The following is a 9,908-nucleotide window of genomic DNA, read 5'->3' on the forward strand; positions in this document are numbered from 1 at the left end:
GGATTAAGTGACTAACCTGTTGAATTCTACCAAACATTTAAAGAATTAACACCAGTCCTTCTCATGGTCTTCCAATAACTGTTGAGGGTCATGTTAGGATTACCAAAAACCCACAGTGCTAATGAAAACAACATTAGCCTGATACTAATTCAAAAGACATTACAAGAAAAGAAAAGCCATAGTCCAATATATTTTACAAATAGAAAATGTGAAATTCCTCAGTACAATCTCAGCAAGCTACATTCAGGACAGTCAAAGGGTCATTGCCCTGGCCATGTGGAACTGTCCTAGGCATGTAAGGGTAGATGGCATGGTTTGGAAATGATTTGTCCCTCAAGAGGTCATGGCTAGAAGCTGGGCCCCCAATGTGATGGTGCTGATGTGGTAGAACTTTTAGGACATAGGTCCTGGTGGGAGGTTATTTTGGATACAGAGGGAGTTGCCCTTTGAAAATATTAAGACAGTTCTCATGAGACCTTGATTAGTTCCCATGAAAGTGAGTTGTTAAACAGAGTCAACCTGCTGGCCATGGTGATACATACCTGTCATCCCCGTGCTGAAAAGGAAGATTGCAAGTTCAAGGCCAGCCTGGACCCTGAATGTTCTCTGGCTTCCTGTTTCTCCACATGATTTTTCCCTCTTCTACTCACACCTCCTCCATGCCATGGCTCACCAGAGGCCAAGTTCACAGAGTCACCTGATCTTGGACTTTCAGCCTCCAAAACTATGAACTAAATAAATCTCTTTTATTAAAAAGCACCCGGCCTTGGGTATTTTGTTATAGAAATGGAAAACAGGCTAGTGTAAAAATCAAATATGCTAAATTAACAGAATGAAAGGGTGAACACACACAATCATCTCAACTGTTGCAGAAAAAAAAATCTAATGCTCTCTGATAGTAAGCCTGCTCCATAAATCAGGAATCTGAAATAGCATGGAACCTTCTTGATGTGATAAAGTCACTGAAAAGCCCACAGCTGACATCATCAGTGATGAGGTGCTGCAAGCTTTTCACCTAACATCAAGAACAAGCGACATGGCTGAAGAGATGACTGTTCTACTCCAGAGCTCCCTGGTTCAGTTCCCAGCACTCATATTGGGAAGCTCACAACCGCTCATAACTCCAGATCCAGGGGATCCAAACCCCTCTTCTGGCCTCAGTGACCACCTGCACTCATATGCACATACCCACACACATAACTAAAAATAATAAAAACAAATCTTTAAAAAGAACAAGGCAAACAAGCCTACTTTCACCACTTCTGCTGATTACATTATTAAAAGTCCTGGCCTAAGACAGGCATAGTGGCACATGGTATAATACTAGCACTTAGGAGGCTGAAGCTGGGGGATTGCTACGAGTTCAAAGCTAGCCAGGGCTACACAGCATGTACCAGACTAGCTAGGACTGTGTATCAGGACCCTGTTTCAAAACAAAAAATTTAATTTAAGACCAGCCAGGTGTGGTGGTACACATCTTTAATCCCAGCAACTTGGGAGGCAGAGGCAAGCAGATCTCTGTGTGTGAGTTTGAACCAACCTGGTGTACATAGCAAGTTCCAGGCCAGCTGGGGCTACAGGGAGACCCTGTCTCAAAAAAAAAAAAAAAAAAAAACCCTCTCCCAAAATTTTAAGTCCAAATCAGAGAAATTAGACATGAAAAAGAAATAAAAGGCTTCCAAATTCAAAAGTAAAATTATCTTTATTCAGTGACACAATCCAATGTAGAGAAATGACTGAAATTGTACCTAAAAAAAACAAAATATAAAACAAAAAACTATTAGATCCAATAAATGAATTTATCAAAGTCGTGGGGCATAAAAACAACATGCCCAAATAAGTTGTGTTTCTGTAGACTAAAAACAAAAACAAAATTAAGGAAAACATTTCATTGGCAATCACATCAAAAGCAATAAAATGTTGAGGGATGAGTTTAGTGGAGGGCTTGGAAGACCTGACTCCTGGAAGTGGTCAAACACTGAAGAAGGAAATCAAAGAAGACACAAGCCAAAGACATCCCATGCTCCCAGCCTTCAGAAAGGCTGTGTACCATTCAGACATCAATATCACCCAAAGCAGTAAGTGCTTCCAAAAAATCCATGGCAGTTTTTACAGGCTGGAAAACCCATCCTGAAATTCTTATGAAGTCTCAGGGAATCCAGACAAAATAATCTGGAGAAAGGACAGAGTTTAATGAGTTACCCTTGCAACTTCAGAACTTACCATGAAGCGTCTGGCACCAGAAGTGTGTGGTCGAGGAGGGGAACAGACACGTAGACCAGCAGAGTAGGATGGAGGGGGAGATTTTCTATGGTGTCGCCAAGACTACCAGCTGTGAAAAGTCCTCGTCAACCAAAAATATTGGGGAAACTTGATGTTCTCCTCATGACAAAGAGTAGCACTGAGCCCTGTTTCACACCATTTATAAAAATTTTAAAAATAAAAACTGAAACTTCAAAGATAAACTTTTAGGAGGAAATATGGTGAAGAAAGAGCCCACATATCAGAGGAAAATATTTGCAAATCATACATCTAAGATGAGATTCATGCCAAAAATACACTTAAAAATCTACTGCGAGGGACTGGTGACATGGCTTACCGGGTAGAGGTACTTACTTGTAGCCAAGCTGATGGCCTGAGTTCAATCCCCATGCCCATATGACATAGGAGAAGGACAGCTCCCACAAATTGTCCTATGATTTCCACACACATGCTGTGACATGAGCAACCTCCCCATATTCATGCAAAATAAATATATGTAATTAAAAAAAAATCTACTACCTGTCAGTAACAAAAATCACAACCCAATTCACAAATAGGTAAATGGTTGAATAGACATTTTGCCTAAAGAATGCATCCAGATAGTCAGCAAACTCATGAAAAGATGCTCAGCACGTGACAACTGAGGATGCGCACTCAGAGCTGTGGGGAGGCACGCTCCACAGCCCCCCACACAGCGCTCACTTTTAGAGTGGAAAATAGCAAGTACTGGCCAGGACATAGAGCAACCAGAGCCTTTGGGCAGTGCTGATGGGAACGGAGGGTGGCAAAGCTGCCCAGCAACAGTATGGTGATTTCCACAGAAAGTTAAGTGATGAATTACCGTGTGAGCCAACAATTCCACTTCTGAATCCATTGAAAGCAAGAACTTAAAGAACTGTTTACACAGCCACATCCATAATGCTATTCACAATAGCCTAAAGTCAGAGCAACACAAGTGTCCACAGAGGAATGAATGGATCAAAGGAGGCACAGATAGACCATGGGATATTAACCAGAGGTTTTTCACCTCCGGAAACTCTGACAGATGCTACAGAATAGATGAGCTTTGAAGTCTGAGCTGAATAAGTCAGGCACTGAAAGACATACATGTTGCAGTCCTCTTTTTCTATGAAGTACACAAACGAGGCAAATTCAGAGACAGTACACAAGTGGTAGTTACCAGGAGCTGGGAGAGACTGCTAGTAATGAAAAAGTGCATCTTGGGATGGTGAGAAAGTTCTGGAAATGGATGAAGCTGATGGTCACACAATATTACGATATTCTTTTTCTTCTCGTATGTGTGTGATGTATGTGTGTGTTCATGTATGTTTGTGTGGGCACACCCATGTCACATGACAGTGTACATCCTAGAGGCTAGAAGACAACCTTGGGTGCCTGCCCTTGCCTTCCACCTTATTTGAGACAGGGTCTCTTTGATACTCACAGCTGTGCATACCAGGCCAGCTGGCCCTCAAACTTCCCAGGATTCTCCTGTTTCCACCACTTATCTCACGACAATGACATACTATTGTGACTGGCTTTATGTGGGTTCTGGGGATTTAAACTGGGTCCTCATGTTTGTGCAGCAAGCATTTTACCCAGTGAGCCAACTCCCCAGCACTGCTGCAATAGTCTTTTTAAAAATATGTTATTATTTTTCTTTTATGTATATGGGTGTATTGTCTGCTTGTATGTAAGTGCACCTATGTTGTGCAATGCCCATGGAGGTCAGAAGAAGACTCTGGATCCCCTGGAGCTGGAGTTATGGGCAGTTGTTAGCTGCCATGTGAGTGCTAGGAATCGAACCCAGGTCCTCCACAAGAGTAGCCAGTGCTACTTAACTGCTAGCCATCTCTCCAGCCCCCTACTGTGTTCCACTTAACTATACACTTAAAAATGGTAAAAGTGATCAATTTTATATTATACATATTTTGCCACAAGGGGTAGAAAGACAGGAAGATCAGTGCTTATGCCACCTTCCAGCTAAGCAGTGCCAGGTGATTCATGGTGTCAAGTGGTTGCAGGTGACTAGATCTTTGTATTCCTGGGTACAGTGTCCCCACAAACCATTCTCTGAAGCTGGAGAATTCACATCCAAAAGAAACCAAAGGATTTGTTAATTCCCAAAGGAGAACCCCAGTTTTCAGTCTTCAATCTTGGGGTGAAGGGGAAAGCTTTGCTCTATTTCCAGATGGGAAACCTAGCTTTTCACAAGAGGAACATCGGTGTCTGAGTGGAGTAGCTCTAGTAACAGCCTAAGCTATGAGTAAGTAACCAGCCTGGTTGGCATGAGCCTCTTGCAGAAGGGAGGCATCACCCCCCTAGAGGAGATGGGAGGCTTCACCATGCCAGGGGCAGCAGAAATGTTGGGTTTGGAAATATGAGATTCTGTCCCAATATTTATCCCTCACTCACTTCTTAATATAGGTCAGTTTATTGCTGAGCACAGCTTCATCATCAGTGAAGGCAAGGCTCTGCTCCCAGGGACCTTACTGAACTCTGCTCCCAGCAAATGCTCCAGTTACTGTAGCATCCAGCCTGTATCACTCATCGAGGGGAGGCTATGGTAGCTGGTTCAGCTCCTTCATGTTCTTGAGATGAGAATCCCAAAAGAGCTAGTTTCCCTTAGTCTACGTTTTCCCTCCCCAAGTTCTTGATGGAAGTGTAATGCAGGGGGCAGTCCTGAGTGGTGTGATGGCCGCTGGCAAAGGCAGGTTGGGCTTGGGGTTGAGCAAGTAGTCACTTGGTGGCAGCGCACAGAAGTGACTACTCTGGAAAGGGATGAGACTGAGTTTTCTTTGAAGACCTGAGGAAGGGAGCCTGGTGATCTTTGAGAGGGGTAAGTGTAGCAGGGCAGTTAAGAGTCCCCTAGGAGTACACACGAGGAGAGCTCATGAACACTGGCATCCAGTGGCATCTGTGTGACCTCCATCAGGCTGCCCCCTCCTCTGAGCCTCACTGCTCTTGCACTCTAAGAGCCTAGCACCCTCATATAAGCCCTTACAATGAAATGTTTCTGGTCTAGCAGACAGAAGAGAAGTAGGCAGTTGCAAGCGTCATCAGATGCAGTGTGGAGAAAACTCACAGCTCTGGTTATGGTCATTTAGTTTAAGATATGGTAGGTCACAGACATTTTCTCTTTTAAAAATTAATTTTTTATGTGTATGGGTGTTTTGCCTTCATATATGTAAGTGAAGCTGTGTCTGCAATGCCCTCAGAGGCCAGAAAAAGGCATTGGAGCCTATGGAACTGGAGTTAAGGATGGTTGTTAGCCACCATGTGGGTTTTGGGAACTGAACCTGGGTCCTCTGCCAGAGCAGCCAGTGCTGTTAACTGCTGTGTCGTCTATCTGACCCCTTATAGATACAATTTCAAATACCTCCTTAGCACTTGGCTACATTTTCCCGGATAAAACATCCTTAAATATAACAGTATACAGACACCCAAGCTCCTCTCACATCAGAGACAGTCTTGGAGCCACTCCTTGGAACAGGAATTCTTGGTAGTAATTCACGTGGAAAAAAAACTTGAGGGCAGGACAGCCTGAGAGGGTGGGTTTGGACCTCCATCAGGGTAGTGGCTAGGAGCTTAGCAGACCACCAGAGAGCACCAGGTTCTGGCCTCCCTCTGGCCTCCAACTACCAGAGGGCCTGAGAATCCAGGGGACAGCCTGACGGCCCCCGGATCCTGCCCTCAGGTGGCGATGAGCTTCCCTTAATTGCGCTATCCCCCTACCTGGGATTTTGTGAGGTCCCTCCCAAGGCCCCAGGGCAGATCTGCCTTTGGTAGGCTAAGGCTGGGATCTCAGCAGACCACCAGAGAGTGCCGAGTTCTGGCCCCGCTCTGGCCTCCCTCTGGCATGGGGTTGACAATGCACAGGACTGCCTGAGAAAGCCTGAATCCTGCCTCCATGTGGTGAAGGAAGCCTGAGTGTACCTGACTGGGACCTGAACTGGGCTTCTGTGGGTACCCCTGAATAGCTGATCTGAAGCCATCAGTTCCCTCCAAAATAAACCTGAGAGAACCTGAATGCTGTACCAGCCAGATAATACAAACAGAAGCATACTTCAACTTAGTTCTCATATCAGAATCATAAACAACAAAAGAAATTCACATGCCAAAACCACAACGAAAGAATAATACAATGGAAAGCCAAAACACTGTGTCCCCACCAAACCCCACCAGTCCTGTAGAAGAGTTCTACAAGGAGAACCCCCTAGAGATAACCCCGGATACTGAATTTAAAAGAACCATCATAAAAGTGATCAAGGAATTCAACGAATTTAAAGAACACACGAACAAATCAAAGAGCTAAAAGAAGACAGGGATGAACTTCTGAATGAATTCACAGAAGAGATAGAAACATTGAAGAAAACTCAGGCAGAAATGAAGAAGGAAGTGCAAAACTCAATAAGCCAACTTGAAACAACAGGGGGAAAGCCTCACCAGTAGAATGAATGAAACGGAAAACGGAATATCAACACTGGAGGATAAAATTGAAGAATTGGACCACTCAAGCAAAGATTGTGGAAATTTTTTAAAAACACAGGAAGGGAATATGCAAGAGATGTGAGACACCATGAAAAGACTAAATCTAAAGGATCATAGGAATAGAGGAAGGAGAGGAATTTCAGGTTAATGGTGTTGACCAGATCTTAAACAGGATTGTAGAAGAGAATTTCCTGAAATTAAGGAAAGACATCCCCATACAAATACAGGAAGCACATAGACCACCAAATAGGATCAGAAAAGAAACTCCCCACAACATATCATAGTAAAAACACTAAATGTACAGAACAAAGAGAGAATACTGAAATCAGCAAAAGAAAAACAACAAGTCACATACAAAGGAAAGCCCATCAGAATTACAGCTGACTTATCAACGCAAACTATGAAAGCCAGAAGAGCCTGGACCAAGGTATTTCCAGTTCTACATGACAATAGATGCCAGCCCAGAATACTTTACTCAGCAAAAATGTCTATTATAGTTGAGGGGAAAAGAAAAATCTTCCATGACACGAATAGCCTGAAAGAATACATGTCCTCAAAATCAGCCCTTCAAAGAAAACTTCAAGCAATACAGAGAGCAGAGAGAAAAACAACTATACCCTAAGGGCAATGAAAGAAAATAAACAAAGATATAATCTAGGAAACACAAAATTACACAGAGAACACAAACAGCAATCAAAATGACAGCAACCAATATACACCTTTCAATAATAACCTTAAATATCAATGAACTGAACTCCCAAGTCAAAAGACACAGGCTAAGCAAATGGATGCCATCTGGGAAGTGGGTGTATAGTTGAATGAGATGGCTTGGGTTGTTCTGTGTGATACACACACACACACACACACACACACACACAATCAACAAATTTTTTAAAATATATTATATTTGAGGAAGAAGCATGGAAATTTACATCATGGTAATTAGCAGAGATGATAAACAATACCATTGGAAATCTACCCAATGACTTTATAGACATAGGAAGGCACCAAGAATCCAAGTGCAACCGATTATGACTAGTAATAATCAAATACATACAGATTAGAGATGCATGCGCCAACATCTCAGTGTTAGTAGCAAAAACAATGAGTCTTTCTGCAAGGAACAATATATTCTAAAATGAAATGGAGATCTTTTTTAAAGGTTAAAAAACTCATTCAATTTTATGCCTTACAGGGCTTATACTGAATTCAATATTGTGTAACTGTATTAACTCAACTGTGAACCTAGAAACTTGCACCCACTTGTGAAAGAGATGTACTCTTGCTCTGGAGTGTGTTACTGAATATGTTAAACCTATAGTGAAATGTAGTTATTAAAAATTTTTTTAAATGATTAAAAAAATAACAATTCTTTGAAGCATAAAAGTTTGCTCCTTAATAATTAGTAGATGTGAAAAACATTACCATTGAAATCTACCTGATGACTTTATATCCATGCTCAGATACCAAGGAGCTCAGAAAGTAACCGATTGTGACTAGTAATAGTCAGATATATAGAGAGAGATTAGAAACATATGTGCAAACATCTTCATGTCAACTGCATTAAAAATGAATTTTTCTGTTAAAAAAAAGAAACAAAATCTATCTCTTTGCTGTCTGTAAGAAACCCATCTCACCTTCAAGGACAGGAACTCCCTTAAGGTCAAAGGATGGAGAAGAATATTCCAAGCAAATGGCACTAAGAAACAAGCAGGGGTAAAGTAGACTTCAAAGTAAAAGTAATCAGAAAAGATAAGGAGGGCCACTTCATTCTGATCAAAGGAACAGTTAACCAAGAAGATATTACAATCCTTAACATGTATATACCAAATTCTGGTGCACCTAAATTCATAAAAACAACACTACAGGACTTTAAGACACAAATTAACCCCAACTCAGTAATAGTAGGCAACTTCAATACCACACTGTCTCCACTAGACAGGTCAACTGGACAAAGAATAAACAGATGTCTGAATTAAATGATACCATATATCAAATGGACCTAACAGACATCTTTCGATTATTCCACCCAAACACCAAAGAATACACTTTCTACTCAGCACCTCATGGAACTTTTTCAAAGACTGACCACATACTGGGCCACAAAAAAACCTCAACAAATACAAAAATATTGAAATAATTCCATACAGAGGAATTAGAAACAGAGGGAGAACTCCCAAATTCCTTCTATCAAGCCAGCATCACTCTAATACCCAAACTAGGTAAAGACACAACCAAAAAAGAAAGCTATAGACCCATATCCTTAATTAACACACATGCAAAAATTCTCAACAAAATACTTGCAAACTGCGTACAGACACACATCAAAAATATCATCCACCATGATAAAGTAGGCTTTATCCAAGAAATGCAGGAATGGTTCAATATATGGAAATCAATAAACATCATTAATCATATAAATGGACTCAAAGACAAAAACCACATTGTCATCTCAATAGATGCAGAAAAGGCTTTTGACAAAATTCAGCATGCATTTATGTTCAAAGTCCTAGAGGGAATTGGACTGGAGAGAACATACCTCAACATAATTAAAGCTGTGTACAACAAACCCACAGCCAACATCATTTTAAATGGAGAAAAACTGGAAGCATTCCCATTAAAATCAAGAACCAGACAAGGCTGTCCACTATCTCCACTCCTTTTTAACATAGTGCTTGAAACTCTTGCTAGAGCAATAAGACAGGAGAAGGAAATTAAAGGAGTACTAATTGGAAAAGAAGAGGTCAAAGTATCACTTTTTGCAGATATGATACTATACCTAAGAGATCCCAAAAGTTCCTAGAACTGATCAACACTTTCAGTATAGTGGCAGGTTATAAAATCAATCTACAAAAATCAGTAGCCTTTCTACATACCAATAATAAGCAATTGGAGAAAGAATATAGGGAAATGCTCCCAGTCACAATTGCTACAAAAAAAATGAGAATATCTTGGAATAAATCTGATGAAAGACACCAAAGATCTCTACAATGAAAATTTTAAATCATTAAAGAAATTGAGGAAGATACCAGAAGATGGAAGGACCTCCCATGCTCATGGATTGGAAGAATTAATATTGTGAAAATGACCATCCTACCAAAAGCAATATATAGATTAAATGCAATCCCAATCAAAATCTCCATGACATATTTCCC

The sequence above is a fragment of the Nannospalax galili genome, unplaced genomic scaffold, assembly GCF_000622305.1.
Source record: "Nannospalax galili isolate Female #2095 unplaced genomic scaffold, S.galili_v1.0 scaffold1532, whole genome shotgun sequence".
Classification (NCBI taxonomy): Eukaryota; Metazoa; Chordata; class Mammalia; order Rodentia; family Spalacidae; genus Nannospalax; species Nannospalax galili.